The sequence below is a fragment of the Pseudopipra pipra genome, chromosome 1, assembly GCF_036250125.1.
Source record: "Pseudopipra pipra isolate bDixPip1 chromosome 1, bDixPip1.hap1, whole genome shotgun sequence".
Classification (NCBI taxonomy): domain Eukaryota; kingdom Metazoa; phylum Chordata; class Aves; order Passeriformes; family Pipridae; genus Pseudopipra; species Pseudopipra pipra.
In genome coordinates, this window is record NC_087549.1 from 43,768,502 (window position 1) to 43,791,942 (window position 23,441).

Below are 23,441 nucleotides of genomic sequence, written 5' to 3' on the forward strand. Positions count from 1 at the left end.
GCCTCATTCACCTTTATTTACTATAATCTGAAAACAGTGAAATTATTTCAATGTCATATTTTTGTCATCAATGTACATGAATTGGATAAGCATTGACATGTCCAGATGTTTATTAATTTTAATGTTAGCTTGTTTCTGTAAGTCTCGTGCATATTTTCCACATCTTTTCTAAGTTCTTGTTATTAGATATACAAAGATTCAAAATAGTCTAAGGCCTTTGGATGGTGACATCAATTTACCCTCATTTCATCTTGGCAAAACAAAGGGAGATAAGTAATTAAGAAAGGGAGTAGAAAAAAAGTTTGAATGAAATGGCCATTTCTTCATCACACGCTGTAATAAGATGGGGAAAAAAACCCAAGATTTTAAAATCTTTTTCTTTCCTGATTTTCCTATACTTCATACCACTATTAAATGCATAATTTTTGTGTTTTCAGGGTAGTCTGCTAGCTATTTATGGTTAGTTCAAAAAACTTTTTTGCATTTGAGTGATGAAATTCCCTTGAATAATACTCCAGTGTTTATAACTATGTATCTTTAAAGTTAGAGAGCGAGAGAGGATGCTTGTTAAAATCAAAATAGAACATAGATCCTAAATAAAAAACAGCAAGTTGAAGATTTGGGCTTTTTTTTCTAGATACTGCAGGTATCTAGAATATATACAGAGTTTATAAATGTTATAAAATTAAAATTAATTTAAAAATGCAAATTTAACATGTAATTTTAAAACTAAAAACTCATGCAGTTTTTTTCTAAATTTTACTTATTTTTTTCCTAAGCCTAAGATACAATACAATACAATAAAATGCAAGTATATTTAAAAGCCAGGTTCTCAGAAAGCACACAAAATAAGTCTGAGTCTGTGATTTTAATTTTTCTTGATGCAGGGTACTTTATGACATAATTCTAGTTAGATTCTCCTCTTCAAACTCCTCTTTTAATCTTTGTACCTCATGCACTGAGCTTGTTGTCCTGACTGTTTTGCTCAACAAATCGTGTATTTCCCTGCATACTTTTACTTCATGTAAGATACACCTATTGATTTATTCTGTGTTTGCCTACTTATCCAATTCCTGTTTATCAAACTCCTGCTTCTGTATCTAATTTGATATCTCTTCAGGTCCCAGTTTTCCTGTCCAATGCTTCCATTTCCATTACTGTTCAGATTTTCTTTTTTCCTATTCCCTGTACTTTTGATGTATTTTGTGTTGATCTAGGAAGACTTCAATAGTATTTCTCTTGGTCTGGTTTTGGCATAGACTTGTTGACTGTTGTTTCTTCATGGCAAATGGACTATTTTGTGGAGTTCCTTCAAGTGGAGTTCTTTCAAATATAGGTATGTTCAAGTTATGCTTGTATGTGTGATGTAACACTGTGACCACAGGTTCCATTTCATCTTAGCTGCATATGAAGGACCTGCATGTGCCCTTTAAGCTGCACATGTGGACATAAGAGGGTGGTAGTTATCTTTCCTTCCCTTGTTTTCAGCTCCAATAGGCTAATGATCCCCTTAAGTTTTCATGAGAGCTATGATTTGCTTGTGTTCTTCTTTGATTTCTTGTGCTACTTCTTTCCCCTTCTCGCTTGCAGATTAATTTTGTCCTGATCTCATTTCAACAAAGCCCTCCTCTTCTCTGCTTTTGGGTCTCTCAGATTTCAAATGCTTATCTGTTCGAATCCTATTTAAGCCTTATGCCTTGATTGTATTTTTTTCATATATCTAAAAAAATCTTCTTTCTTTATTGTTGACCCTAAACTGATGACTTCCCTTAAACTGATAAAACTAAAACTATATCTGATGTGCTGTGCAAGGTATCTGTTTCTGCACAGATAAAGCATTAGATGCTTCTGCTGCTTAGAAGAGTCTGAAAAGTACAGCACATATTGCTCCTGCATGTTTAGAACTTGGAAAGAATAACAGCTTTTCTACAACAGTTTCTCTTTGGCAAATTCTTGGTATGAGGACAAAAACTGAAGATCTGTGTAAGTACAAAATGTAAAGAAATCTGTTTCTTGTATTTCTGTAAAGAAATATGAAATGCATCTGTATGCCTAATTGTGATAGACTTGCAATTATTCCATTTAATTAACCAGCATCTTAATGTCTAAGATTGAAGAAAGGAAATTTTGACTTAGTGAAAGTAATGTTTATTTAACAAAGCTAATTTAAATTCAATCTAAATTTTTTCGTGATGGGTTTTTACCCACAGGATAACAAAACAGTTCAGTGCTGACTCTGTTGAAGATATCTGGTCATCATTATCCACTAAGCTGGATTTTAAAGAAGCTGATGTAACTTATGAAGGTAAAAATATTTCATAATACTCAGCTGTATGATAAAAGTTACTTATCCTCTTTTAATATGTGCTTTGCATTTGTAATAGTGGTCGCTTGTTCCCTGCTCCGTGTCTTATGTAAATGATGTGAGTATCCTTTGAAATCTGTGTGTATCATCTGTCAAGCTGAAAGACACATACATTTTAAATGATATATTAAGTATTATTAAGTCTTCCTATTTGCAAGAAGAGAATTTACATTTCTGTATTTAGATCCATACTGTATTTTAACCCATCTGGGATGCGAACCAGCTAAACTAGTTATGTTGGTTGTTGAAAATTCTAGAATTATTTTTTTTCATTTATTTTCTGTAAAACAAATAACTGCATTGCTGTTATGGGCTATTTGTAGCATAACCCCAACATAGAATTCTGTTTTATACAGTTTGTGTCTTTAGTCAGAATATACATTTTTTAATTAAGTTTTAAATATTAAAGAGATTATGTGCATTTTTTAAAGCAGTGTGCAACCTTATAAGTGTTGCTACTAGCCTGAGGCAATCCCATCTGCAGTAAATTGTGTGATAAAATTTTTCTTGACAGTAGTGAGGCCAAAATTTCATTCCAGATTTTAAATCGTTTTCCTTGTTTTCAATGCTTGCAGTTTTTAATCAAAATAATTTAGGGAATTATTAACTGTGGAATCAAAACAGAAATGTCTTGGACTCTTGCTGATATAACTCCCATGCTTTATAGATCAGGACAATGGATGATGACCTGAAAGAATCTTTTATCAAAAAACCCAACAAAACAAAACAAAACAAAACGAACAAAAAACCAAACCAACAAACAAAAAACCTCACCCAAAACCAAAAAAACCCTAGGCTTTTTTGATGGCCATATTTCACAGAATGGAATGATGATTTTATTTATCACAAGCAAAACAGTGCTGTTGAAATATTATACTGAATATTCTTAGGCCTCCAAAGACTTTAGTGAAGTAATTGAAATTAAATAAGTATTCTTGAAAAAACTGAGACAATTAGGAACTTGCACTGTTATTTGGATGATTACTTACCCAAGAAAAGAGACAAAGATGAAAATTTTGTGCCATGTATATTAATACATTTTTTTTTTGCATTTTGCACTGGAAATAAGCTGGAGGAAAATGCTACTGAAAGGTAACATAACTGAAAGTTATGTTTGTAACCAGTTGTGCTTGCCTTGATAGAGGTGAAGAGGCTAGCTTTATTCTGAGAAAGAAGCTGGAATTAAGAGTGTGTGTTTAAACCTTCATAAGGAACAATTATAATGTATTTTTAAGGACAGAAATTTAACCAGTTGTGCTTGCTATGAACAGGCCAACTTGGTGTTGAGAATCTAGTTCGACTAAAGAGCATATGATTAAGCTTTCATAAAAAATATTTTTAATGTATTTTTAAAGATGGCAAAGACGTTAACTTTGAAGCAGGAAACCGAAGCTTTGCTATTGGAAGTTACTGAGCTAATTAAGCAGCTGGAGGCTGATCGTGAGGAGGGAGAAAAAGCTTTGGAGTTGATGAAATAGTGAAGGAAAAAGCTTGGCATGAAAATTGATTGTACGTCACTTTGGAGGCTTCAGCAACTCCTCACAAATGTGCAAAAAGGTATTAGTATTGAAACTAAGAATATTTGTTATTTTTCAGTCAATTCATTACCAAGAGTAAAAATTATGATATGACTACAGTTGTGTTTACTGTAATAGGAGTACAATATTTACTCTTCTGAATTTGGTATACTTGAATAAATATCTGGAAAAAAAAAGGGATGTCTGAGAAATAATGTAAGTGTAAGGAAGAAACTTAAGATGATAATAAATACTATGTTTGGGGCAAGAAATGAGAAGCCAAAACATAATTCTAAAAAAATGCATTTGAATTACATTACCGAGTAAACCAGAAATAAATAAACAATTTCTTTTGAGAAAAATTAAGCCGTGATAAATTTGAACAAAGTACTCATTTATTTAATAGAAATGGACATAACCATTGATAAGTATCCTTGAAATCCCAGATTTTGGGGATGTTTACTATTACCTTTTGTGATGAACAGGCATCCACACAATAGAATTAAAGAAAAAAAAGGGGTGGGGAGGGGGAAAGGAGCTACTTAGCAGTTTGCTGTTTGTGTTCTTTGCTGTTTGTGTTCTGGCTCATGGGCAAAAGCAAGTGCTCTCTGAACTTAGGCTTGTAGAAAAGCGGTGTAATTTATCACAGTAAGTTCCCAAATATAAAATCACGATTGTACTCTAGTGCATATTCTGATGCATATCACCCTGAGGTTTTTGACAAATATCTCACAGTCCAGAGTGTGGTGACAGTGCAAGAGTCTCCATAGCTGTGTTTACTGATGGGTAAACATTAAGTGAAGATCAGTGTATAATGAAGGCAAGACAGTCCCAAATGCTTCCTCCCCCTGTCCATGAAGGTGAAATGTCAGATAGTGCTCATCCTTAACTATATATGAAAAAAATATTTGTTTGTTTGTTTGTTTGTTTGTTTTAGCCAATGGCTAACTCTTGACTTGGAAATTAGAAACCTGTGTTAAGGTGCTACCAGTTTGCAGAGATTGCTTTTCTTAAAAGCAGTTGCCTCATAAGAACAATTTAAGATGCCTTAAAAAGAGAGGAGGACATTGGATAAAGTATCAGAACTAAAAATCATTGACAGGATAGAAAATGCTTTCAGGAGCAAATCCTGTGGCAACTGAAAGGTCAGTTTTACAGAAGTAAAGAAATGCAGTAAGAGAAGGTTGATAATATAATCTTCATTCTTCAGCACAGTAGCTCAGGATTTTTGCTGCAGAGGTGTTACTTTTTACTTTTGATGTTCCTACCTACAGCGAATGCAGTTGTGCATAATCTTTCTGTGTTGCTATGCATTTCTGTTTCTTTACTGTTTAGCATTTTCTATAAATATCAAAAGTTTAGAATAGTAGAATATAATTAGCACATTTTCAGTTCTGTTAATATAAGCAATGATACAGTATTATTTTTAATTTTTTTAAAGCAAAATAAAGCAGCATGAAATTTGGCTGTGAAAATTGACCAGTTTTTTCTCCCTTGATTTATCAGTGGGCTATGTCAGTATGGTGTCATGTCCTTGGAGTAAATTTGTAATTTTCAGGATTATAACATTTCATAGTATTATTCGTAAGACAAAAAATATGCTAACGTGGATTTGAGGATAAAGAGAAAAGACCCTCAGGGATATTATAATTATCCCTAATCTAAGTATTACAAACCCAGGAGATTAATTAAGTTTGCGTGACCTATTCAGAGTAGACACTGAATCCTGTTATTTCTTCAGACTTACCTTGATTTCCATTGTTACTAACTCCTGCTGTATCTGGGTCCTGTAGCACGCTCAGGTAATTACAGTGATGTAACCTATCTTCAGAAATTACCTTCTCTGAAGTAGAACAAACCACATTTTATTCATCTTAATGTTCAACATCATTTTGTACGATGCAGACAAGCCACTTGTTCATGCAATGTCTTTCTAACTTTTAGTAGAAAATTACAATTTTGCAAATTTGTGATTTATGTCTTGTTAACATAGCAAAATTTATCAACTGTTGAGGAACTTCACTGAATATTCTACAGCTACTTTCAGAAGTAAAGTATTTTTTACATCAGCAAAAATATGCTTCTCTCTCTCAAAATTATGGCCAAGTTTACTTCTCTTGAGATGTTATCTGATTTTTTTCTCATCTGATAATTTTACTTTACTTTCCTTAGTTTCATACCAATAAGTTTTCCATCAGCTGCTGCATAACACCATCTCTAATAAGCTTTTTTATTTCTAAGCAAGATAAAATATATGTTGTTATTCAGCAACCAGTGGTCTAGTCACATATTTTCTTGTAAAGACCCATTGGAAATTTATACTAAAGTCAGAAAACTAAATGCAGCAAACTGAATTAAGACTGACATACTTCTGTGTGGCAACATGAATATATTTTGTTTGTTAGCTTTGAATTTGTATCCTTAGTTTAGCTTTTTTGAAACCAGGTTTAGTTCATGAAATGTCCCTGAACTGAAAACAGTTTTCTTATTGAAAGGTTGTGGGATCTATACTTGCCCTGCGCTTCCTGTGCATCAACATATGTCATACATCAACATAGCTGGAGGCTAGGAAGCTTGGTAAAGCTGTTCTTGTGTCATAATAGCCTCCTCTAGATATGCCTTAAGGCTAGATGTTTTCATTTCCTTCTTAAACCAAAACCACCCCTGGCTTTGAACATTTGCTTGATTTACATGCTAGGATAATGAAGTATGAGTTTATAAAACAGTTCTAATCCTAATGCAATATTTGGTGATCTTTTGTAACCAATGTCCTTTATCGGCCTTCAAACTAGTCCACAGTTTTAGCATTATGATAACATATTTCCCAATCTCACTAGGTATTTATGTTGTCATTCAGAAACTCACAGTTTTTGTGCTAATTACCTTTTTAATGGAATATGAAATGCGTGTTCAAGGTATCTTGGAGCTACGGTGGCATTTTCATAGTAAAAGCTGTCAGCTGCCACAGGTACAAAACCAAATACTTAAGAAACAGGCAACTGAGAGATTCGGGAGGATATAGACTCCATGAAGAAACACAGCCCTCTGCTGGAAGAAAAGCTGAATCTAGAGGGTGAAACTGTGAAGGATATGTTACTGGTGTATGAAAAGGTAAATACGAATCATATGAGCATGTTTCTTTTAGAACCTTTCCGCTACATAGGTGCATAACCTTTCGGAAAACAACGGTCTTTTGGAAGCATCAAAGTCTGTTGTAAATTTAATATGCAAAGACTGTGGACTGTGTGCCCATACCACTACATACAGGCACTCAGTGCAGACAGAATCCGGGGAGCATAATGCTCTTGGCCTTTAATAAATGTCTCTTAAGCATACATGGAATGTAATTCTAACTTCATAAGTTGACTTCATGGGGGATTTTTCATGGGAAAGATAGAAGGCACATATCTGATATTTGCATAGATTCTGCTCACATTTCTCTCAGACATCTGTGTTTCAGAATATGGAGATGTCAAAAAAAAGTTTGCAAGATTCAATTATTCTTAGGTACTAATGTACATTTTTCCTAATTTATTTGTTTATGGTATTTAATGATTGTAATTTGATAATAATATATTATTTTTGATAATAAATGCTAATGTGGATTATGCCAGTCTAAATAATCAAAGTGAAGCAAATTTCCATGTAACTTAAAACTGATTTCTGAAACTGGAGGGATAATGTTTTTCTTCAAGTTCAAATGCTAGTGATAATTATTATGTTTTCTATATATTTTCTATATAACAACTCTAGAGTGTTATATAGAAATATGTAAATATCTTTTTCAAGATATTTACAGTTTAAAATGGTCTCTTTTTTTTTGTAGGCGATTCATAGTATTGTCTCTTTTAATTTGTGCTATTTTCAATTCATATTTGGATAACTCTACAGTCATGTCAAAACACTTCTAAAATGAAAAAGTTAATTGCCTATTACACAAATAGTATGAGAATTATCAAGAATTGGTTCTAACCTGTGAAACAGCTCACAGTTCTATCAGTGCTATGAGATGAAATACTATGTTTGAAATACTAATTAAAAATCAAGTTGATAATTTTTTAATTTTATATCCTTTTTTCTTGTTAATGCCTTAAAATATATTATATGCAGTTCAAATATTGAGACGTACTAAAATACAACTCTGTAAGTAGACTTAAAATATTTTTTTTCTAAAGACTTTTGAATAAATACTTTTTTTTCAGAGCAGACTTGGTGTTACTGTATTTATATGTATTTATTTATGACTATTTATATATTTGTGTTTATCTTATTTATATATTTACTTTCAACAGAATTTCTAATTGTCAAGTAAGTTATCTGTGGCTTTTATTGTAATACAATTTATGTAGTTAGTTACTCAGATTTGGGTTTTCCTCCCACAGCCTTAAAAAAGCAGCTGATACTTAGTTTTCTTTGCAATTAAAACAATTATTTAATATTCAGTCCCCTTTTTTAATATCCAGAGAACTATTTTAAGCAGTGATGTGCTAAATTATAATAAAGATATTATATTATTTTATCTATTTGTATTTGTAATATTTTAAAAAGCAGAGACAACAGACTTGCATATCTCTATTTGAGAGTTGTTACAAACCGAGTGTCCCAATACTAGTAAAAACATTGAAAATTGCAGTCACTGTCAGCATTGTCTCAGGCTCCTTCTTTACAAAGGTGACTGCCAGGCTTGCACAGCCTCTGTTACATGTTTCAGTTATGATTTTGTCAGATTGCTGACTGAAACCTCAGTGGCTTCTTTGCACATTATTTCTTTCTTTCTGCTCCAGAGGTCACTATCTTCCCATGAAAGTAGCCACCTTTTCAAAAGAACTCCAAAGTTTTTTAACAGAATGAAAACCCTCTTGCTAACATTTCATTATATTATGAAATTTTACAACACATTCTGTTGTTTTTCCTGGAATTTCATCTTTAAACATCACTTTTTAAACTGCCAAGAATCAGTCAAATCTTGAAACTATATTTTCTTTTAAACATTATGTATGATTTTTATATAACTCCTTTCAGAAAATTTGTTTTATTTTCTTAGGCATCAAAAATATGCGGTGATGTCCATTGGGAACTTATGGAAATACAAAAGGCAATGAAAAGAATTGACCCTTGGATTATCAAATGGAGCAATAGTAACAATAGCACACTGCTAATAAACAGTCAGCGACAAGTATTCTCTCCTTTCTATCGCTGAATATGCAAAGAGTCAGCACCAAGAATAACTACGCCAAAGAACAAGAATACCGAGTACTTTGATATTTGGTAGGAGGTTGCACTCGACTTTTCTCCACATGCCGATGGCTCGATACTAGGTTTTATTTGGCAAAGTAGCAAGTGATACAGTGGCTCTTTTTCACTTGAGGTGAGGAAGGCTCACAGGCATAATTGAAAGACATCAGTACATTTTCAAAATAAATCTGAGTGACCGTAGTAGGTTTTTCCAAAATTCTGCATGGTAATTATGGAGTATATAAATTTCGTATAAGTCATGAAATTTGGTCCATCTTATTCATTCAGAACCTCTGGGGTTCACTAGGAATTTATATGCCAGTTCCATAATTCAAGTTGCACTATGCACTATCTGAGTTGGGTCAGCATGCCCTGTTCTGACATTCCAGAGAGTTAATGTTATAAAGTGCCTCATGTACAGTAGCAGCTAAAAACCTGTCCTGCCCACTGATGCTTCATTCAAGGAAGTAAGACTAATGCTAATGGTTGAGTTGTACGTGCAAACTTGTGTCCTTTGTAACCTCATTTCAGTAAATGTTAATTTCTCATCCATTTCAAGGGACTGTCCCATGTAACTCCTATTCCCTGTTTCTTCTAAAGGATCATTTTTGTTCAAATTCACTACAGAGTTGGCCTCATTAGTTTACCTAAGAGCTGTAAAGGAGCAATTACAGAGCTGAAGAAAAGTTTCTTGTTACTGGATGCCTTATTTTTTTAAGAAATGAGGACTTTAGAAAAGTATCTGTTATCTGAAGATCCATTTATCTTCTCAGGTTAGTGCCATGTCTCTTCAAAATGAAGACATTGCAATTCTCTTGCTGCAGGATGTCTGTTTCCATACACTGATCCACTCAGCTCACATGAAGTACTGTGAACACAATATACTCCCTGATCATTTGTAGAGGAGAATTATGTTTATTGGATAAACAGTGGAATTTCATGAAGTTCTTGGCAGCAGCATTATATTCCTCAAAGAGATGGGCCATCTGTGTCTGCTAGACTATTGAGTGATTCTAGAACACTGTGACACTCTTTATGCTTCCAAATGTGACTGTGAACTACAAGAGCTACTCTTACCACCAGCACAGGTGGAATACCTGTAAAAGCTGTTATTCACTTCTGCTCACTGGATGCCTGTTTGTCAAAGATGATTCTCGTCTGCACATACCTAAAAATCTTATGCCACACATCAACCCATCTTTGCCAAGAAAACATTGAACCCTAGAAGTTGTTACTGTCAGAAATAAATGTGGTCATTTTCGTTGTGTACAGGCCAGCATCATGCTTGCCAGACTTTCTAAAAAGACAGAAAGTAAGCAGCATGAATAATTTATTGTCGTGGTTTAACCCCACTAGGCAGCTGAGCCCCACACAGCCACTTGCTCACTTCCTCTGAGCCAGGATGGTGTGGAGAAGCAGAAGGGTAAAAATGAAAAAACTCATGGGTTGAAATAAATACAGTTTAATAGAAAAAAACAAAAGCCACACAGACAAGCAAAGCAAAACAAGGAATTTGTTCACCACTGCCCGTGGGCAGGCAGGTGTTCTGTCATCTCCATGAAAGCCAAGCTCCATCACATCTGAGCACATGCTGTGGAATATTCCTTTGGTCAGTTGAGGGGCAGCTGTCCAAACTCTGTCTCCTCCTAACTCCTTGTGCCATCCAGCCTGCTTGCTGGTGGGTTCAGGTGCAGAAAAAGCCTTTGATCTGTGTAAATGCTGCTAACATTCCTGCGTTATCAACACTGTTTCCAGCACAAACCCAAACCATAGCATCATACAAGCTACTATGAAGAAAATTAATTGTATTGCAGCCAAAACCAGTATACTTATACACAGCCCACTGTAATTCCTCCATTCAGTCTTTTGTAACCTTGTCTACCATGAAGGCCAAAACCAAATCTTCAAATAACTGAGTAGCTGAGAGAGCTTAGGGTACTGCGAGTTACCATTTTATTTGATGGACCAAATAGGAAGAATTGTTATACTATTTAACCCATATGTCTACTGCATTTGTAATATATGGTAGAATAAAACAAGACATACAGTAGAATTAGGTAGAATTGGCCCCCTCCATGAATGTACCCACTCTCGGAGGGGCATAAAGAAGAGGTCATAGTGGGTGGAGGCATTTTCTCTTGGTTTTAAATTTTCTTTTAAGTTCTTTCTTCAAGAAATAACTGTAATTACTAAATGTGATTGTTTTGCTTACCGTTTATGGTGCTCAATATCCCATAGTAAAGAGCTGCAGCTGATTATAATGGGGGGTTGGTTGTATCATTTCCAGTTTCTTTAGATTATAACATATTGGCAACTTTATTTCAAAAACTGATTAGTGTTCAGGAACTTGAAACACCTCTTTCAGTCCCACAAAAGGGGTACTTGCTGCCTGCCTCAGAATCTTGACAATTAATAAGCCTTGAAGCACAAAGTAGCACTGACTTTTCCAAAACAGAGCACTCTCACAATGTATTTTGTGGTAACTATCAACATCAGGAAATCATTACTTTGGCTAATATGACTGGTCCTTCTGATGTCTGCTATCCAGGGAGATCTGTACTTGACAGTCAGCTAGAGCAGAAATAATACTGACACACTCCTGAGCAAAGGAAGGTTGTTTAAAAGCAATAATCCTGTTTCTTTAAGATATCACATCACCGTGGATCTCTTTGTCATTGGTACTAAACAGCAGAACTGAAGAAGGGTCATACCTCTTTCTGTAATATGTTCATACTTTAATATGTGAGCAGGAGGAATCCTGGGTAACATGTGTTTACTCAAATGATGTAAGAGGGATAGCTTAGCAATACTAGAGAACTAAGTGTGTCTCTCTGACTTGTTTCTTTAATCACCATGTCTGAATTTTTCCTTTTTTTTTTTTTTTTTTGATTCTAAGCTTTATATAAGCTTTATGATAATTATGCTAATTATATTTTTTTACCTCCAAGGTAAATTCGCAGTCAATACATTTATTTTTAGTTACTAAAGCTTAAGCTCTTAATTTCAGAGCCTGATTTTCATTCAGGAAAGAATATTAGTATATGAAAAATTAAAATTGTAGTCAGATATATAGCTAAATTGGAAGTATTTTATTATACAACCCCTGAAACTAGAATTTTGTCATAACACTTGTCAAAGCTGGAGTGACTTCTGAAAATAATTCTCCAATTAATGTCACTATGTATGTCTAAACAAAAGAAGAGGTGTGTGAAATAACACATTTTTTATGTATATGAGCCTGTGAATGCAAGCTTCACAATGTCTCCACAATGTTTGGAATTTTAATTATAGCTTAAATATGTATATAGAGATGATCTGATCAAATACTCATTATCTCCTCCATGGATTCCAGCTGAGAGAAATCAGACAGGATGGACCTTGCTTCTGTAACTTGTTAAGTTCATTGCAAACCTCATGTTGATTTTAATTATGGAAAAGATCAGGTACTGAGTAAGAAGCATTACCAAAAATGTTGTGTGATTTATTACTATGTATTCAGATACTCTGCAAGTCAGTTTGGTGTTTCACTGGCATATTCAATGTTCTATCAACTCATCTGAATTAGAAGCTGCTGGCGAAAGTTATTAGCAATGGTTATAGTGACCATTGCTGGAGGTGATTTTATCATGTAATACCAGAATAAAAATTGTTAAAATTATGCTTTCTTTTCTATTTTTTCTTTCCTTTTTTTTTTAACCATTCCATCCTATACCTATGATTAAACTTTTTCTTTATCGATTCATGTTTACAGAGTGTGATCAGCAGCTATGTGTTTTTGTCCTTTTGTGAGCAAATTGCTGTAGTTTGGGAGTCTAAGTCTTAAGATGTATGCAATGATAAATATTGCTGTGTATTGTTAACCTTCTTCACTAGGCTATATTCTCCTCTACTTAGGACTTTGTTCATTCTTCCTTTCTTTTTTCTAAAGCAACTTTCATTATTTTCAATATGTTTTCAGAAGACTTCTGTATTTTATGGCCTTTTCATGATGTCCTCTGATTCCTTTTCATTACGGTGATATAATTCTCTGAAATGGGTTGAAAGGTAATGCAAACAGTATTCCAAATTAAGCCATGTCACTGACTTAGAGAGGAACATATTAATCTCATTTTTTTTCTAATGTTTACATCCTATTTCTTAATTTGGAACTTTAAAATGTACTTAATTTCTCTGATCTTCTTTTTGAGTTTGGACATTAAACGGTATGTACTCTTTTGTTACCCATTTACTTAATTTGCATTGAAATTTTTCTTAAGCTTTTAAATTTGATTTGGCCTTGCCTATTGTAATCACATTATATGCAGAATTTTAGTTTAACTACTTGTTGCTCTTTCACGTAATTAGTAAAGATATCAAAGCACAGATATGGGACTTTGAGATACCATGCTGTTGACCTATTCTTTCAATGAAAATTGATCATTTAATCTTACTTCTGCATTTTCATTGATATTAGAATTTTTCATCTTGCCTTCTGACTATTTCACTTTTTAAAAGCTTTTTGTGCAAGATTTTTTCAGTTCCCTGTAGAATTCTGTCACTGTATCACAGCTGTCAGCTTGCTTAGCAGTTATAGGGCAACGTGGGCAGTTTTTCTGTTTTGTTTTGGTAGTCTTGGTGCAAATCAAGGCTCTAGAGATTGTTTCATGTGCAAGAAAGAAAGTGTGGTATTTTCCTGTAACAAGCCTTTGTTCTGAGGTGCATTAAAATTTCTTTGTTCTTTTGTTCTTTTGAAAGAAGTCATAATGTAAGTAAAATACTCATGATAATGGCAATAGGTAAATAATACCAGAAATTAATCATCTACACTGACAGAAATATACCATGTATATTTTCTGTTTCACCTAGTTATGTGATTTCCTATTCATATCCCATGAGAGTGACGTAGACTGCACCTTGCAACCTATTTTGTGTGACTGTGAATTTAACTAAAAGTGCTAATGACAAGGATGTTTTTAGGAATATCAGCATTTTGTGCAAAAACTAGAAAACTGTTCTTTTTATACCTCGGTGAAAAAAAAATTATTTTTTTTTCTTACTATATCTGTTAATTTTTTTTTCCAGTTATTTGCTAGACTGGTAGTTAAAGTCATGCTTGCATTACAGAGAAAGTAGTCCTTTCAGCTGCCATCTGAGGAGGACTAGAATAACATGTGGTATCGATAGGTGTGAGAAAGACAGATTTGTGGCGGCACAGACTTGAAAGACTGTTCTGCAGTTCATACTCTTTTCTTTATGTTCAGTGCCATCACTGAGAAAATGATGAAGATTGCACAAAACTGAAAATACTGAGGCTGTTGTACATCATATGGCACAGGCTGTTGCTTTTACACATACACATTGTGGCTGATAGTGCTGTAATTTTTCATGAGAAAACTACAACTCAGAAAGTTGCTAAAAATATATTCTCTGACGCTTTGCAAGGTAAGTCTTTACTTCACTAGATGAAACCTTGGAAGCAAGTTAAGGAAGAAGGTCTATAAAATAATCTTGTAGAAATGGCTCTTGAATTAGTGATGAAGGCTCTTTATTTTTGTTTTCTGTTTTCTGAACTGCATCTAAGTATGCAACACTTCAGGATTTTTTGGGTTGTAATGCAATAGATGTCTGTAAAACTCAACTACTGTTGGTCTTAGTTCTGCTGTGGTGGATTTATTTTGCCATTTAAAGCACACTTTTACATATGTTATTGACCAGAATCGTTCTCTAGGGAGCATGCAGGGAAGGTTTTTTCTGCCTGCTGAAACAATAATAAAAATAAGGTACAAACACCAGCAGCCATTTAAAAATTTTAACCCAATATCCTTCTATTTATTTTGCCTTTTGTCAAATCAATTCCCACACTCAGACATAACAAAAGCCCTCTTTTCAACCTATAATAAGGCCTAAATGTGTGCACGTGGGAGTGCTTTCCTGAAGTTATTATTATCTTGTTCTATAATTATGGCAAGTTTTCCTTCTAACAATGATATTAAATCTGCTATTTAGAGTGAAAGACCTTGTCCCCTCCTTTGACATTGCCTACAAGTTCCTTTTAACATGAAAAATTGCTGTAGGTAAAAAATTTACTTCACAAATGACATTTGTCCACAAAATTACAGTGAAGTGGGTTGATTAAATGAAGATAGTTCTGAAGTAGATACAGCCACTAGCAGAGTGTTGACTCTTAGTTTGTTTCATAAACATATGAGATATGAAACAAAGCCTTGTGTTTAGCTACAGCAATACCTGCACAGAGATCCAACATTGGCAGGCTGTTTAAGTGCAAGTGAACTGGTAGCATGAGTAGTTTTGATATCTGGCTGAAATTGCATGAACCTGCCAGGGTAGATATTTTGAAATTCTCTCATGCTTACCTGTTCAAGAAATGTAATAGAGAATCAAAATAAATCTTTACTAATTCAGATCTGATTTACATTTTCCTTTATGGAAAGGGACTACCTTGGAATATTTCCAAATAGATGGATTCACTTTGTGTGTATTTCTATTAGGAATGAGTTAAAGCATTCTGAATTTATTTGGACCGAATACTGTATGAAGTTAAAAGAAACAGAGGTGAAGATTATAAAGGATGAAAAACACCTTGAGGAGTTAGTGAAGCAAAAAGCAGAAATCCAGGAAGATGCAAAATGTTGGAACAGCAAAGTGAGTCTTGAATATTTATAAACAAGCAAGTAAATGAGTATCTTTTATTGAAAAGTACATGAATGCCTGAATATTTTGTATCTTTAAGAGTTAAGGTCCTCTGTAAAACTAAAAATACAAATACGAATTTAAAAATAAGAAGTAATAGATTCTATAGAACTCTCTTGTTCATTATTTTGTTTTAGTATTATTTTTCAGCTTTAATTATTAAAAATATCATAAAGTAAGTGACTTGGATATTTTTAGTCATCGGATGCATATCTGCTTAATATTGCTTATCTTCTAAAATCATCTGGAAGAAAGTGTGCATTTAGTGGGACAGTGTAAGTGTCCTCTGGAATTATCAGATTTTTTGACCTGAGATGGCATATGATACAATTTTACAGCATGCATAGTGAGACCCTATTTTACTTAAAATTCCTGTGTTTTCTGCTATATTTGTTTAGACTTCACTTTGAAATTTTGTACTTTGCAGTCTAAAATCTGGAGTTCCTCACACTGCCTGACTGATTTTCAGTTAATTGACAGCTCCATATATGGAACCAATAGAAAATGCCTAGAACAGGATTTAGATGCCCACAACAAAACCTGCTATTTTTTCTATATGTATGTATATGTAAACAAGTGTAAATAAAATATGAAAGCCTTTCTCTTTTATATGACCAGTACCACTGTGGCTTGTGCATCGAGATAGCTACATCTTGCCAAGGCTCCAGTGGAATCCAGAATACAGATGGAGAATTTCTGAGAAGCTGAATGTACCAAACAAGCCCAGATCTTAATTAAAAAAAACACACCAAGTCAATCCCTTTCAAAAGTAAAGATACAGTCATATTAGAACCACCAATGGGCATGTTCTTGCCATTTTTTTCCAGCTCTGTATTACAGTTTTCTTCCTGTTACTGATGCCAGCAATTGCTACCAACTGATATACAGAACACAATTACATTTAAACAGAACCAATACTTATTAGTGAACCTTTTTTTCCCTTTTATTTTTCTTTTTTTCATATGTTTCCAGCTGAGTTTGATGACCTGATATACATCAACATGTACTAACTGGGTATTAAGACCAACGCAAGAGAAAGAGAGACATGCACAACAGGGATAATGGAACTGCTCCGTTAGGTGGCCACCTTAGTTTATGCTAAAGGTGAACCACAGTTAAGTTTAGCATAAAGCTGATTTGCCATTGTCAATTTTCTTGAAAAACATAGCTAAACCAATGAACTGAGTAAATATTTATAAATAATAGTGGCATTCAGAAAGCTCAAAGTGATTCTTCTGATCATCATAGAAAAGTTGCTGAGGCAATGGAGTTATTTTAGGAATCGGGAAAATACTGGGTTTATTTATTAGTGACTTTAATGGGGTTTGAATTGGATCCAAATTATAACATGACCACTGTCACATACAGCAATAAGTTTGAAGACAGAACGAGTGATGTGAACTAATGTTTTTCGGCATTGTTTTTCCTTGCTCTTCTTTCTTGTTTTAATTCATGTTGCTTTTTAAATTTTATATATGACCTATTAGGAATGTTTCAACTTTTGACACTGTAAGGACAACTCTGAGTTTTCTTTTTATCATGTTACTCAGATTTACATTACAAAAGATATCTGTATGCATTAAATCTATTTTCTGTATCTACATGGGCTTTGCTTTTCAAAGATTAGAAGAAACCCTTCCTATAAAATGGATCTCATGCTTAACTATTAATCCTTTATTCTTTTGTCTTCATTAATTACCTGCACAGTGTGACAGTGTTTCAAGTCATTCCTGTTGAAATGTTTGCTCTAAAAACATTGGAAGAGGGAAAAACATTTCTGAATAATGTACTAGCAATTTAAAAACTGGGACATTTTGCTCATACTTAATCAGTTATGGTTTTCTCCTCTGTAGATGTAGCTAGATTCTCCTTGTCTTTCTCACACTTCCCCTGAAGTGTATTTTGAATCAGAATGATAGAATGGTTTGGGTTGGAAGGGACCTTAAGGATCATCTAGGTCCAGCCCCTTGCCTTGGGCAGGGACACCTTTCACTAGTCCAGGTTGCTCAAAGCCCCATCCAACCTGGCATTGAGCACTGCCAGGGTTGGAGCACTGTATTTCTTAGAGTATCTTGCGTATTGAGAGCTTTAGTAATTTGCCTTTTTATCTCCTTCTAGACTAGGAAAGGTGCTTCGTTGCAGTTTTTTCTCACAGATCATGTTTTATAATCCCTAACCATTCAAGTTAGGACTCTCAATCCCCAGCCAGGTAGGAAGGTACAGCCATACAAGGACAGTTGGCAGAATCCTGGAGGAGTCCAACAGAGCTGTGACATTCTGATCAAGATAACAAGACAAAGCCTGTACTGTTTCCCTCTTAGCTGATGGGACTTAATCACAAATATTCCTATGTAAATCTGTTCTTCATTGTATGCTTGAGGTAACAGTAGGAAACTCCATAACATTTAAAGTACTTGTGTCCCAATTCTGGACTGATCCTCCCACATGTGCTCTCTAAGACCCTTACCAACCTTCATACTGCTAGGCAGAACAAAATGTTTGCTGTCTGGGCATATTCCAGTTAGACTCTTATCACTGTGTGAGTGTGAATTGCATAGGTAAGTTTTGCCAGGATAGCAGTGTTATTCCAACCTCTGCAGAGGAAAGAGAGCTGAGAAAATCTGGTCTAGTGGAAGGTGTCCCTTCCTGTGGCAGAGGTGGTTGGAACTAGATGATCTTTAAGGTCCCTTCCAACCCAAATCATTCTATAATTCTATGAATCTCTGCAGGATTCTATGAAGTAAGAGAGATATTGAGATATTAAGGACAACTTTGGGCTGAGAGAAACTTAAGGTATTCTACTTCTTTATACCACATAAGTAATGTATGAATTAGCAGGCTGTGAGTGTGTACTTTTAATTACAAAATATTTTCTAGATAGAATATGTGGATAATAAAATAGCAGCCCAAGGAGATGAGAGTGTAAAAATATCGGATGCTATTTCTGAAATTCTAAAAATGTGGAAGAATTAGTACGTTTTTTATTGGTTTTATATAAATGAGGTAAAAATGCTTGCATACTTGAATCTTCTGTGCTGACCTGAAATAATTTCAACTTATGATAAAGGTGTCTTAAAGTTTTAATGTTCATTAGAAATCCACCAGGGAAAGGGATCTACTGAATATAAAGCAAAAGATTCTGAATAATAATGAAGCACTGGAGAGTTTTGAAATGTAAACGTTAAGAACTTGAGGGAGAAATTGAAGAGTTTTTGAAAAAAATCAGAAATAGGTAATGCCTGCAATATAAATTTAGGAAGCAAGCTTTATTTTTTCACTGCAAACATACCTATAAAAGTGAACCTTAATTTTATTTTCAGTCTGTCTGTAATATTATATTTCATTAATTTCAAATTGCTTCAGGCTGAAATTTACCATCCAACTTTTCTGATCTTTACTTTAAAAAAACATAGCTAAAATTATGCAAAAGACAAAATACATACAATGAGGAAGATTCTGAAATTCTTTTTTTTTTTTTTTTTAACAGAAACCTCAGTCCCCAAAACATTTTGGTAAAAGCTTTTATGATTTTTTTTCATATATGATATTTATTAATATAAACTCTGAAATACTGTTTTTCTTTATTTTCTTTGAATTCTTGTAAGATACTATGCACACATATTTTGTAACTCTTCACTTTATTGAGTCCAAACAGCTACACTTTAAATTATACTGTACATAATATTCTCAGTGCTTTTGTAATATAACAGAAAAAACCTCCCATTTTTTAGTTTCTTCTGCCTTTGGACACTAGGTATATGCTGATTTTATATAGCTGACAGGTTATCTTCTTTATCCTCCCAGAAACTTTGGATTTTATTGTCTGGTTTCAGCAAAGTAATCTGAAAAGTTCTTTAAGATAATTAGGTTCTTACAAGTTTTGTAGGAATTGATGACAGAATCGAATAAATACATCTTGTCAGCATGAAAGCATTCCTTACTAGATCCCAAAAATGCCACACAAGAAGTGTTGGAAAAGGGAGGGGATAAAAAGATGAGAGAAAGGAGGAGCTATGTCCATACTTCTTATTAATGATCCAAGTCAGAGCTCATACCTTAACATACCAAAGTAAATCAATGATGGGACACAAATGGATAATAAACCAGGCTTCATTAGTTCTGATGTTGATGGAGCTACTTAAGGGATTATTAGAACATTTTAAAATTAGTGATGGAGATTTCTAAATTTATTATTTTTAATTTCATTGATATCTTTCTTGAAGGATAAAATTTTTATTTCATCATACCTGTCATAATGGAGAGAGATCTTACCCATTTTGGAAGTATTAACTGAAAAGCTGAAAGAGGAAACTCAGATTTGTAAGAACATACACAGACAAGTGCGAAGAATTGGGATTGAAAGGGGAGTTCTTGGAAAACAGATTTGAGAAACGTTATTACTTGACAGCATCTTGTGCACCAAAACTTTACAGGAATCCTAGAAAGACTGGGCACATTCACAGGAGAAATCCTTAGAGCATTATCTATTTCATACATAATTAGTTTTGTTGTGTGTATACCCCGATCATTGTCCTTCTACATGTTCAGGAATTCAAGAAATGCATGTGAAAATTCAGATTCAAGACACAGAGAATGGTTACGACAAGTTCCTGGTAATGAAGGATTCTAGGAGCTAAATCTATTTATATCTTCAAAGGATGATCTAAAGCCATCCTTTGAAGAGGAAATATCTTTTCAGACTACCATTTAGTCTAGTCTGAGGAAATAAGGAGTTTAGGCTGAACATAGAATTCAATTCAGAAGTATTACCTTTTAAATCTTGCTTTAGTGGAAAAACAGAATTCTTAGTTAGGCTGATACAATCTCAGATTTCTATTTATTGCTTTCTTATGTTAATTTAAGTTAACTCTTGGAAGGATTTTCTGGAATGCTATTTTATGGGACCCTTAGGCTCTCTCAATTCTACTTTCAAGACTGCTGACTTAGGATGTAACAGATCTTAAAGGAGAAAGCAATTGCTAACCCCTCCTAAAAGTTAGAAGTTGTGTTTATTCCTCTTACGTGTTACCGAGAGGACAAATGAAGAGGGTTGTTTGTAGGTCTTTTTATTTGAAAGTTGCCTTTTATATTTTTGGAGTTCTTGACTGAATAAGAAGTGTTTTAACCAAAGGCTATAATAAATATAGTACAGGGGTCAACACACTGCCTCATGCTAGTCTAAGAATTTGAGTACTTGTTTTGATTAACTGTATCCTAACAGAGCCTTGACAGGTTACTTCAATATGACTAAAAAAGAGTGACTGTCCACTTCCTACAAAGCTGCAAAATAGAGAATTTTCTTCTAACGTTTCTCCTAGAAAGGTTGGCAGTGTATCTTTCCTTGCATACTTGCATTTAGAACACGCAGTTCATATAAGAAATGCATCTTGTGCTCACCTGAGATTCCAGAGGCATGTGCAGTTTAAATAGTCTCATTTCCTGTCCTGTGCTTTTTCTTCATATGAGAGAGAGTGTGAGAGAGAGATCTACATTTTCTGAAATGGATATCATATTTTCCTAGTATGTTTTATGAGTCTTTTGAAGGGGATCCGCTTTTTGCATTCAGACGTGTACTTCAAATTATGGTGACAGCATTGATGAGGAAATCATCACACACGCTGATGTTGAGTGCTGTATAGAAGCATCCAGAAATAGGGTTGCCTTTGGGAAAATGGTCATGAATTCATTTTTTTCCAAAACTATTCCAAGACTGATTTTAGAAGGATCTAAAATACAAAGTTTATGCAAATTTGGGTGGGGAAAAAAAATTCCAGTTACTGGAATACTCTGGGATTTGTTGTGCATATGAACATTCTCTCCCTCTCTGTGTTACCTTTCCTTCATATTACGTTAAACATCTTGAATGAGAGAAGCTGGGGAAAACCAACGCATTTGACCTGATATTAACCTATTTCCCGTAAAGACTGTGTATATCTTAGTGATACTGTTAGATCAGAAAATCTCAGATCTGCATGTTGTGCACAGTTGCTAAATGTATGAAAGCTTAGGAAAAGAAAAATCAAACACTTAGTATGCTCCTCATATGAGGACAGAGTTCCTGAGTAAGCTGCAGAAGCTGTGATAAAACTTTCGACATCTGTACTTAGAGTGTACACATTGCACCAAAGAACTCCTTTCAGCTGCATTGCGCTTGCTTTTCTGCTTGGAATATTTATGTTCCTCTTGCATCCTTGCTTGAAGTGTTTTGACTTCTAGAGTCATGGGTAGCCTTGTGTGCGTTAAAACAATTTTGCTGCATGTGAAAGGTATAGGAAATCAGAATGAAACAGTTACTGTTTGGTTCCTTTCATTTCTTTACAGCTTCAGCGCATATCTGCTTACTCTGCACTGTTCAGGTGAAATACTCTCTTGGCTTTGGTGTTTTGAAATTTAAGTCTTTTTATAACCAGAGACATTTTGGAAGGAGTCTCTGAAGCCATTTAATCACTGCCTTCCCAAAAAGAAGATTGGCTCTACTTATACACATTTTAAGAAACAAAGAGATGATATTTTCAGGGTTTTCCATGTTGACTGTTTCAAAACTTCCCTGGGCAAGGTGAATAGTTAATTGTCCAGTGACCTTTTGTCAATATTTTAGGATATGTGTTACGTTCTTCAGGTAATTTATTTCTGGTAGACAATTCTTTTTCCTCCATAGTCCTTGTTTTGACCTGCCTCTGAGGCAGGGTAACTGAGGTTCTTGTTAATAGATCCATTGGGGTAGATTAGAGTGAAATGACACCGAATGACTTCTCATTTGATTGTTTGAAGACTGTAGGGAAGCACCAGTGGTGTAGTGGTATCATGCAAGATTCCCATTCTTGCGACCTGGGTTCGATTCCCGGCTGGTGCATGGAAAACCCTCAGCTCCCACCCTGTGCAGTGCCTATACGTGTTAGGTGTAGTTCATCAAGATGCATAAAGGCAATGTGTTTTGTTCACTTCCTTTGTGCTTTTTGTAACTTGAATTTTGGGAAGGGTGGTTAAGTTACTGTGGGCTTGCACTCTCTTACAGGTGTTTCAAGGACTATTTAAACTGAAAGACTGTGTATTTAGAAACCAGCATTTCACATGCACTGAAAGTGAAATGTGCAGTGTGTGTGTGTGCATGTGTGTGTCCTTGTATGCTTAGTCCTTGACCAGTTAGAAATCTCTGGGTTTTGTAAGGTAAATTATGCTTCCTTTCTATAACTAAGCTAATGACACCTTGTATTAAAGAAGCTGATCTTTGACAGAAATATTTTGGTCACTAATTCAGCTAAATAAATGTGTGAAAAGTGCTAATCTGCTGTGGGTTTGTAGACTAAGTATCAGAAATAATGTTGTATATCCTGTGAAGGTCCTCACAATACCATTTAGATTTATCATTCTGATTCAGTAGATAGTCAGTTGTAGTAACAGTTTATTATTCAGTAATCCCATTCTTCTTCAAAGAAACTGTTTGATATATTGAAAGCATAATTATAACTTAACATTGAAAAATATTAAGTTCTAAGATTATAGAGATTGTATTCTATCAGTCAAAGCAATATCAGTGTTTATATGCAGGTTTTTTGTAGTTGATTCAGATTGGATTTGCTGTGTAATCCAATAGTGTAATTGAGTGGTGTTTTAAGTTCGCATCTATTAAACAG

At 34.3% G+C, this 23,441-nt stretch overlaps 1 non-coding gene across 1 annotated transcript; it reads left to right on the forward strand.

Moving 5' to 3' along the window:
• Window positions 1–22,589: 22,589 nt before the first annotated feature.
• On the forward strand, window positions 22,590–22,660 carry TRNAG-CCC (transfer RNA glycine (anticodon CCC)). Its single transcript has one exon. It is a non-coding gene; the product is annotated as a tRNA-Gly (tRNA).
• Window positions 22,661–23,441: the final 781 nt, after the last annotated feature.